We start from the raw sequence: 9,189 nt of genomic DNA on the forward strand, positions 1-9,189 counted from the left end.
CAGCTTTGCTGGGCGTGTGAACTGGTCTGCTGAGCCTCAGACGGCAGCCCTCCCCGCTGGTGGCAGCAGTGCCCGTGGTTCTCTTCTAGGCAGGCCTCTCAACTCCAGGTGCTGTCGTAATAATTTTTACCCAGGGCCTGTCTTCTCAATCCCTCACCTTTCCCCAAGGAGTATGTTGTTTTCTCTGTTTAAAAAAGTTACAAAAATGAATCTTAAAGTTAGTTTTCTTGTAACATGAATTTAAGGGTCAGACAGAGTGTAGGTTTGCTGCGTCATCTGTTTTCAGCCAGATTCACACAGTTCAAGGGGAGCATTTCTGGATTTCCAGTACTCATTTTTGAGGACCCCAGGTTCAAAAGTAACAGCATTGGCCCCGCTTTTGGGTCCAAGAATTGGGGTGTTAGGTGAAGGATCTGAACTGTGGCATGTAGCCTTCTGCTATAGACTTAGGCGGATGCTTGAGGTTTCTGGTGAATTTTGCACATCTGTGTTTTTATATCTGTTCCCTGCCCTGGAATCCCCACCCTGTGCACTCGTTCTGTGGTTTTCATCTCTTGTTTAATTGCACACAAGTACTACTGCTGGGTAACCAGAACCAGGTGCGACTGTGTTGAGATTTTTGCTGTGTTTAGCCTGATAGGAAAATTGTGAAAGAACACATATAAAGATATAGCGGAATAAAATAAATGCAGAGTTGGAAGTTGACTCCCAAGGGCTGATAGACTTGGTACGTGGGAGTGTGTAACAAGCTTCTCATCCCTGCATAGATGCAGTGTCTGTAGCCTTAGTGGAAAAACTCAAGTTTAGTGGTTTCAGCCTCGTGTGGCAAATAGATCTTAAAGGACAAAGCAGTATATTGGTAGCTGTTAATAGAGCAGGGCAAGCTCTGTCTATATAAATAGGGAAATGGGCTTAGCCATAGAGGTTCAACTATCTGGTTATCTCATGTATTAACACAAACTGGGTCTCAGTTACACAGTTGTATTTAATGTTTTATGATCTCCTAGACTTTCTAGTCCAGGCACTTTTTGACAAACCTTTGTCCTCATTTGAGGGGTTTTGTTGTCGGGTTGTTGGGTCCGTTTGTGTGGGTATTTGCCTCATTCCATCCCTGAGCTTTGCAGCTAGACAGGTGTGATTGAAAACTATTTTCTAAGGTGTTTCCTGTAGCGGAGTAATTGGTTTGCAGTAGTAAGTCATGTTTTTCCACTAAAAGGGGACGGAGGGGTGGTAATCCACGAGGTAAGCTAAAGTTAAATTCTTAGAAGAATTCCTTGATCAGAAAATATAAATTTGCGTTTTGTTGCTCTATTTCCTGAAAGTAACTTGGAGATGCCCCTGATTTGTCCATCTACTGCTTTGATTCCTTGGATACCACTCATACTTTCACGTTAAGCAAAGACAAGTAATTCTTGCAGGGGTCTCTGTCTTTTTCAGCAGCCCTTTTGTAAGACGCACTTTTCCCATATAAAACAATTTTAAACCTCCCTCCCCCCCCCCTCCACAAAAGAAGTAAAGAGACATAAACTTAAAGGGCTTTTTCCTGGCACATTCCATTCTAGTTTACAACCTAGAACACCACTTCCATTAAGGCTCTGTTGCATTAGTAACCAGTTTTGGTAAAGGAGAAATGAGGCCGCCTTGTGGCCGTTTCCCGCAAGAGCGGCTTTACACCCACAGCTAAAGGTCATTAACGTTCAGAAGGACTCGGGGCCGTAAAGGACACCTGCCCTCAAAAATTGTGCTGAGGTAAGGAATGGAGAAAACAATTCAAAACAGGCAAATTTTTCAAGAAGATAGTATGAAGAGTTAAGTTTTACTCACTCTCTTTAAAAAAAAGGAAAATGGATAAAAGCTCAACCTCAGGAAGTATTAGACTCATGCAATCTAATCTACAAAAAGGTTTCAACGCACACCAGTCGCCTGACCATCAGCAAAAACTCTACAAACAATAAATGCTGAAGGGGCTTTAGAGAACTGTGTACCCTCTACCTGCTGGTGAGACGTAAAGTCGTAACAGCCGACAACGAGAACCGAAAGGAGCTGCATTAAAAAGTAAAAATTGAGGTACCATTTAATCCAGCAGGCACGCCACTGGGCCTCTCACCTGAGAAGACCAGAATCGAGAAGACATAGGCTGCAAAAGCTGCACTGCAGCCTTATTCACAATAGCCAAGACAGTGAAGCAACCAAAATGTTCTTCAACAGGTGAATGGATAAAGAAGAAGTGGTTCATGTACCCAATGGAATATTAGCCATGGAAAACAATGAAACACTGCTCTTTGAGGCACCACAGGTGAACCTGGGGATAATCACCAAACATGATGTAAGTCGGAAAGCAAAAGACCTATATCCTATGATATCACTTACAGGGGTTAGCTAATAACTGACACAAATGAACATATTTCCACAGAGAAAGACGCTCACAGAATTAGAAAACAAACTATGCTCATGTAAAAGGAAAGGTGGGGGGAATGGATAAATTAAGATTAGTGTTACTATACGTATACAAATACATATTATATACATTTATCAAAAAGACCGACCATATAGCAAGGGAGGTCTGCAGAACACTCTGTAATATTTTACATGGGAAGAGGATCTGTACAAGAATAGACATATATAATGTACAAATGAACCAGATTCTGTACACCTAGGACAAACAATATTCTAATCTTTACCCAGATTAAAAAAAGTAAAAAAAAAACCAAGAAGTAATGAGACATAAACTTATGGGGGTTTCTCCTGGCACATTCCATTCTAATTTAAAACCTAGGAACACGACTTCCTGGAAGGCTCTGCTGCCTTAGTACCCAGATTTGGGAACGGAGAAATGATGCCTCCTTGTGGCCATTTCCCACAACAGCAGCTTTAAACACATTGCTAAAGGTCACTAAATATTCACCAAACTTGCATTTATTTAAATGACACCTGGGGCTTCCCTGGTGGCGCAGTGGTTGAGAATCTGCCTGCTAATGCAGGGGACACGGGTTCGAGCCCTGGTCTGGGAAGATCCCACATGCCACGGAGCAGCTGGGCCCGTGAGCCACAATTGCTGAGCCTGCGCGTCTGGAGCCTGTGCCCCGCGACGGGAGGGGCCGCGATAGAGAAAGGCCCGCGCACCGCGATGAAGAGCGGTCCCCGCACCGCGATGAAGAGTGGCCCCCGCTTGCCGCAACTGGAGAAAGCCCTCGCACGAACCGAAGACCCAACACAGCCAAAAATAAATAAATAAATAAATAAATAAGAAAATCCTTTAAAAAAAAATAAAATAAAATAAATGACACCTGCCCTCCAAAAATTCCTGGGGTCGAAAATCGACCAAAATTTCAAAAGAGGGCAACCTTTCAAGATGACAATTTCAAGAGGTATATTGTACTCACATTTTTTTTAACAGAAAACAAAAAGGCGAGGAAAAATGATGAATTTTAGGAATTTTTAAAGACATGCAAACCCAAATTACAAAAACCGATCAGCTCACAGCCGTCAGAATGGCCATTAGCAAAAATGCTGCAAACAATAAATGCTGAAGTGATTGTGGAGAGATGCTTACCCTCTCTTCTATGGGGGACGTGGTAAGAGCCACTAATGAAAACACAATGGAGGTGCTTTGAACATTGAGCTACAAGTCAATCATTCACACCCAGTGCTGGGCGTAACCCCTGAGAAATGAGAATCAAAAAGTCACAGGCTGGCAATCCTGCACTCCAGCAATATTTACCATAGCCAACACTTGGAAGCAACGAAAATACCCATCAATACAGGAATGCACCAAGAAGAAGTGGTCTATGTACACAATGGAATATTACTCCAATAAAAAATATTAATTAAATTTAAAAAACAAACAAAAGTAAGGAGACATCTGCTGTTGTGGGTTTATCCGGGCACATTCCACTCTAATTTATAACCGAGGAACACCACTGGCCGGGAGGGCTGTTTCCCTAGTTACCAGAGTGGGGAACGTAGAAAGGCTGCCGTCCTCTGGCCGTTACCTGCAAAAGCAGCTTTAAAACCTGTGCTAATGCTCACTTCATATGAACAAGTACGGCAGGGCTGTAAATGAAACCTGCCCTCAAAATGTTTAGAGGGAGGTAAATGGCCAAAGCATTTCAAAATGTGACACATACTTTAAGAAAACACTTTGAAGAACTAAGCTGTAATCACAGATTGAAAAATCAAAGCACGTGCCTTAAAGCTCAATTTCAACGGATTATGAGACACATGCAAATTCAACCACGAAGCAGTATTATCTCAAACCAGTCAGAATAACCATCAGCAAGAAAACTATAAACAATAAATGCTGAAGGTGTTGTGGAGAAATGCATACGCTCAACTTTAAGAGGGACATAACTTGGAAAGAGCCACTAATGAGAACTGAATGGAAGTGCCTTTAAAAGGGAAATATTGAGCTACCATATGATCCAGCAGGCCCCTTCCTGGACCTATAACCTCTGAAGACAGAACTGGAAAGACACAGGCAGGCAAAACTGCACTGCACAGTATTACAATAGCCAAGATATGGAAGTAACCAAAAAGTCCACCAACAGATGGGGGGACAAAGAAGAACTGCTACATGTAGAGATGGAATATTAGCTAGCGAAAAAATGAAACAATGCCATTTGCAGCACCATAGATGAGTCTAGAAGTAATCACGCAACTTGTAGTAAGTGAGAAAGCGAAAGACACATATCCTATCCTATCGCTTGTAGGTGTTACCAAAAAATTGATACCAATGAAGATATTTCCACAGAGAAAGGCAATCACAGATTCATTAAGCAAACTTATGGTTCACCAAATGGAAAGGTGTGAGGATTGGATACATTACGATATTGGGGTTAACAGAGATATACAAACACATGTGAAACACAGAATCACCAAAGACCTATAGAATACCAAGAGAAGACTACTCAACATTGTGTCATAACCTACATGGGAAAAGGATACGAAGAAGAATAGATATATGTATATGTGTGAAAGAACCACATCTTGCACACCTAGAGCAAACAAAATATTGTAATCAAATCTGCTGTGATAACAAATAAAAATTTACTTAAAAATACGAACAAGAAGTAATGAGAAGGGGGTGCTCGGGCTCCGGCCCGCAGTTCGAGCGGCGAGAGCGCTCAGAGACGCGACGCGGGGCAGAGGGGAGTGAGCGGGCGCCTCAGTGTCCTTCCCCATCCCACCCCTCGCCTCGCCACCTTCTCCCCCCTCAGCCGGACCGGAATTATGTGATCCCGGAAGTTCCGGCGCCACTGCTGTGTGGGATAAACAGTAATGGCGGAGGCTGCAGCTCCGGGAACAACAGCCACAACATCAGGAGCAGGAGCGGCAGGGGCGGCGGTGGCAGCGGCCTCCCCCACCCCTATCCCCACAGTCACCTCCCCGTCCCTGGGGGCATGGGATTTGGCAGCGACGGCAGCGGCGGCGGCTGGACCAAACAGGTCACCTGCAGGTATTTCATGCATGGGGTTTGTAAGGAAGGAGATAACTGTCGATACTCACGTGACCTCTCTGACAGTCCATATGGTGTAGTGTACAAGTATGTTCAGCGAGGGTACTGTATTTACGGAGACCGCTGCAAATATGAACACAGCAAGCCATTGCAACTGCTACAGCTCTAACTGCAAAGTCACCCCTTGCTGCTTCCTCAAGTCTCTCATCAGTAGTTGGACAGATGGGTGAAATGCATATGGGCGAAGCTGAGTCAAGAAATTCAAACTTTTCAACTGTAGGAGCGGGTTCAGAAGACTGGGTGAACGCCATTGAGTTTGTTCCTGGGCAGCCCTACTGTGGCCGTACTGCCCCTTCCTCCACTGAAGCACCCCTGCAGGGCTCAGTGACCAAGGAAGAATCAGAGAAGGAGCAAATTGCAGTGGAAACAAAGAAGCAGATCTGCCCCTATGCTGCAGTGGGAGAGTGCCGATATGGGGAGAACTGTGTGTATCTCCATGGAGACGCGTGTGATATGTGTGGGCTGTAGGTCTTCCATCCAGTGGATGCTGCCCAAAGATCACAACATATAAAATCTTGCATCGAGGCCCATGAGAAGGACATGGAGCTCTCGTTTGCTGTGCAGCACAGCAAGGACATGGTGTGTGGGATCTGCACGGAGGTGGTCTATGAGAAAGCCAACCCCCGCGAGCGCCGCTTCGGAATCCTCTCCAACTGCAACCACACCTACTGTCTCAAGTGTATTCGCAAGTGGAGGAGTGCTAAGCAATCTGAGAGCAAGATCATAAAGTACTGCCCAGAATGCCGGATCACATCTAACATTGTCATTCCAAGTGAGTACTGGGTGGAGGAGAAAGAAGAGAAGCAGAAACTCATTCAGAAATACAAGGAGGCAATGAGCAACAAGGCGTGCAGGTATTTTGACGAAGGACGTAGGAGCTGCCCATTTGGAGGGAACTGCGTTTACAAGCATGCGTACCCTGATGCCGTAGAGAGGAGCCACAGAGACAGACAGTGGGAACATCAAGCACATACCGGGCCCAACGAAGGAACCACTTCTGGGAGCTCATTGAGGAAAGAGAGAACGGCAACCCCTTTGACAACGACGAAGAAGAGGTTGTCACCTTTGAGCTGGGCGAGATGTTGCTTGTGCTTTTGGCTGCAGGTGGGGACGACGACCTGACAGACTCTGAAGACGAGTGGGACTTGTTTCACGATGAGCTGGAAGATTTTTATGACTTGGATCTATAGCAGCTTTGCTGGGCGTGTGAACTGGTCTGCTGAGCCTCAGACGGCAGCCCTCCCCGCTGGTGGCAGCAGTGCCCGTGGTTCTCTTCTAGGCAGGCCTCTCAACTCCAGGTGCTGTCGTAATAATTTTTACCCAGGGCCTGTCTTCTCAATCCCTCACCTTTCCCCAAGGAGTATGTTGTTTTCTCTGTTTAAAAAAGTTACAAAAATGAATCTTAAAGTTAGTTTTCTTGTAACATGAATTTAAGGGTCAGACAGAGTGTAGGTTTGCTGCGTCATCTGTTTTCAGCCAGATTCACACAGTTCAAGGGGAGCATTTCTGGATTTCCAGTACTCATTTTTGAGGACCCCAGGTTCAAAAGTAACAGCATTGGCCCCGCTTTTGGGTCCAAGAATTGGGGTGTTAGGTGAAGGATCTGAACTGTGGCATGTAGCCTTCTGCTATAGACTTAGGCGGATGCTTGAGGTTTCTGGTGAATTCTGCACATCTGTGTTTTTATATCTGTTCCCTGCCCTGGAATCCCCACCCTGTGCACTCGTTCTGTGGTTTTCATCTCTTGTTTAATTGCACACAAGTACTACTGCTGGGTAACCAGAACCAGGTGCGACTGTGTTGAGATTTTTGCTGTGTTTAGCCTGATAGGAAAATTGTGAAAGAACACATATAAAGATATAGCGGAATAAAATAAATGCAGAGTTGGAAGTTGACTCCCAAGGGCTGATAGACTTGGTACGTGGGAGTGTGTAACAAGCTTCTCATCCCTGCATAGATGCAGTGTCTGTAGCCTTAGTGGAAAAACTCAAGTTTAGTGGTTTCAGCCTCGTGTGGCAAATAGATCTTAAAGGACAAAGCAGTATATTGGTAGCTGTTAATAGAGCAGGGCAAGCTCTGTCTATATAAATAGGGAAATGGGCTTAGCCATAGAGGTTCAACTATCTGGTTATCTCATGTATTAACACAAACTGGGTCTCAGTTACACAGTTGTATTTAATGTTTTATGATCTCCTAGACTTTCTAGTCCAGGCACTTTTTGACAAACCTTTGTCCTCATTTGAGGGGTTTTGTTGTCGGGTTGTTGGGTCCGTTTGTGTGGGTATTTGCCTCATTCCATCCCTGAGCTTTGCAGCTAGACAGGTGTGATTGAAAACTATTTTCTAAGGTGTTTCCTGTAGCGGAGTAATTGGTTTGCAGTAGTAAGTCATGTTTTTCCACTAAAAGGGGACGGATGGGGTGGTAATCCACGAGGTAAGCTAAAGTTAAATTCTTAGAAGAATTCCTTGATCAGAAAATATAAATTTGCGTTTTGTTGCTCTATTTCCTGAAAGTAACTTGGAGATGCCCCTGATTTGTCCATCTACTGCTTTGATTCCTTGGATACCACTCATACTTTCACGTTAAGCAAAGACAAGTAATTCTTGCAGGGGTCTCTGTCTTTTTCAGCAGCCCTTTTGTAAGACGCACTTTTCCCATATAAAACAATTTTAAACCTCCCTCCCCCCCCCCTCCACAAAAGAAGTAAAGAGACATAAACTTAAAGGGCTTTTTCCTGGCACATTCCATTCTAGTTTACAACCTAGAACACCACTTCCATTAAGGCTCTGTTGCATTAGTAACCAGTTTTGGTAAAGGAGAAATGCTGCCGCCTTGTGGCCGTTTCCCGCAAGAGCGGCTTTACACCCACAGCTAAAGGTCATTAACGTTCAGAAGGACTCGGGGCCGTAAAGGACACCTGCCCTCAAAAATTGTGCTGAGGTAAGGAATGGAGAAAACAATTCAAAACAGGCAAATTTTTCAAGAAGATAGTATGAAGAGTTAAGTTTTACTCACTCTCTTTAAAAAAAAGGAAAATGGATAAAAGCTCAACCTCAGGAAGTATTAGACTCATGCAATCTAATCTACAAAAAGGTTTCAACGCACACCAGTCGCCTGACCATCAGCAAAAACTCTACAAACAATAAATGCTGAAGGGGCTTTAGAGAACTGTGTACCCTCTACCTGCTGGTGAGACGTAAAGTCGTAACAGCCGACAACGAGAACCGAAAGGAGCTGCATTAAAAAGTAAAAATTGAGGTACCATTTAATCCAGCAGGCACGCCACTGGGCCTCTCACCTGAGAAGACCAGAATCGAGAAGACATAGGCTGCAAAAGCTGCACTGCAGCCTTATTCACAATAGCCAAGACAGTGAAGCAACCAAAATGTTCTTCAACAGGTGAATGGATAAAGAAGAAGTGGTTCATGTACCCAATGGAATATTAGCCATGGAAAACAATGAAACACTGCTCTTTGAGGCACCACAGGTGAACCTGGGGATAATCACCAAACATGATGTAAGTCGGAAAGCAAAAGACCTATATCCTATGATATCACTTACAGGGGTTAGCTAATAACTGACACAAATGAACATATTTCCACAGAGAAAGACGCTCACAGAATTAGAAAACAAACTATGCTCATGTAAAAGGAAAGGTGGGGGGAATGGATAAA

General features: G+C 44.3%; 1 pseudogene; it reads left to right on the forward strand.

Annotated features, from left to right (window-relative positions):
- Nucleotides 1-5,277: 5,277 nt before the first annotated feature.
- Nucleotides 5,278-6,705, forward strand: LOC130706846 (E3 ubiquitin-protein ligase makorin-1-like; annotated as a pseudogene).
- The last annotated feature ends 2,484 nt before the right edge of the window (nucleotides 6,706-9,189 follow it).

The sequence above is a fragment of the Balaenoptera acutorostrata genome, unplaced genomic scaffold (assembly GCF_949987535.1).
Source record: "Balaenoptera acutorostrata unplaced genomic scaffold, mBalAcu1.1 scaffold_408, whole genome shotgun sequence".
Lineage (NCBI taxonomy): Eukaryota > Metazoa > Chordata > Mammalia > Artiodactyla > Balaenopteridae > Balaenoptera > Balaenoptera acutorostrata.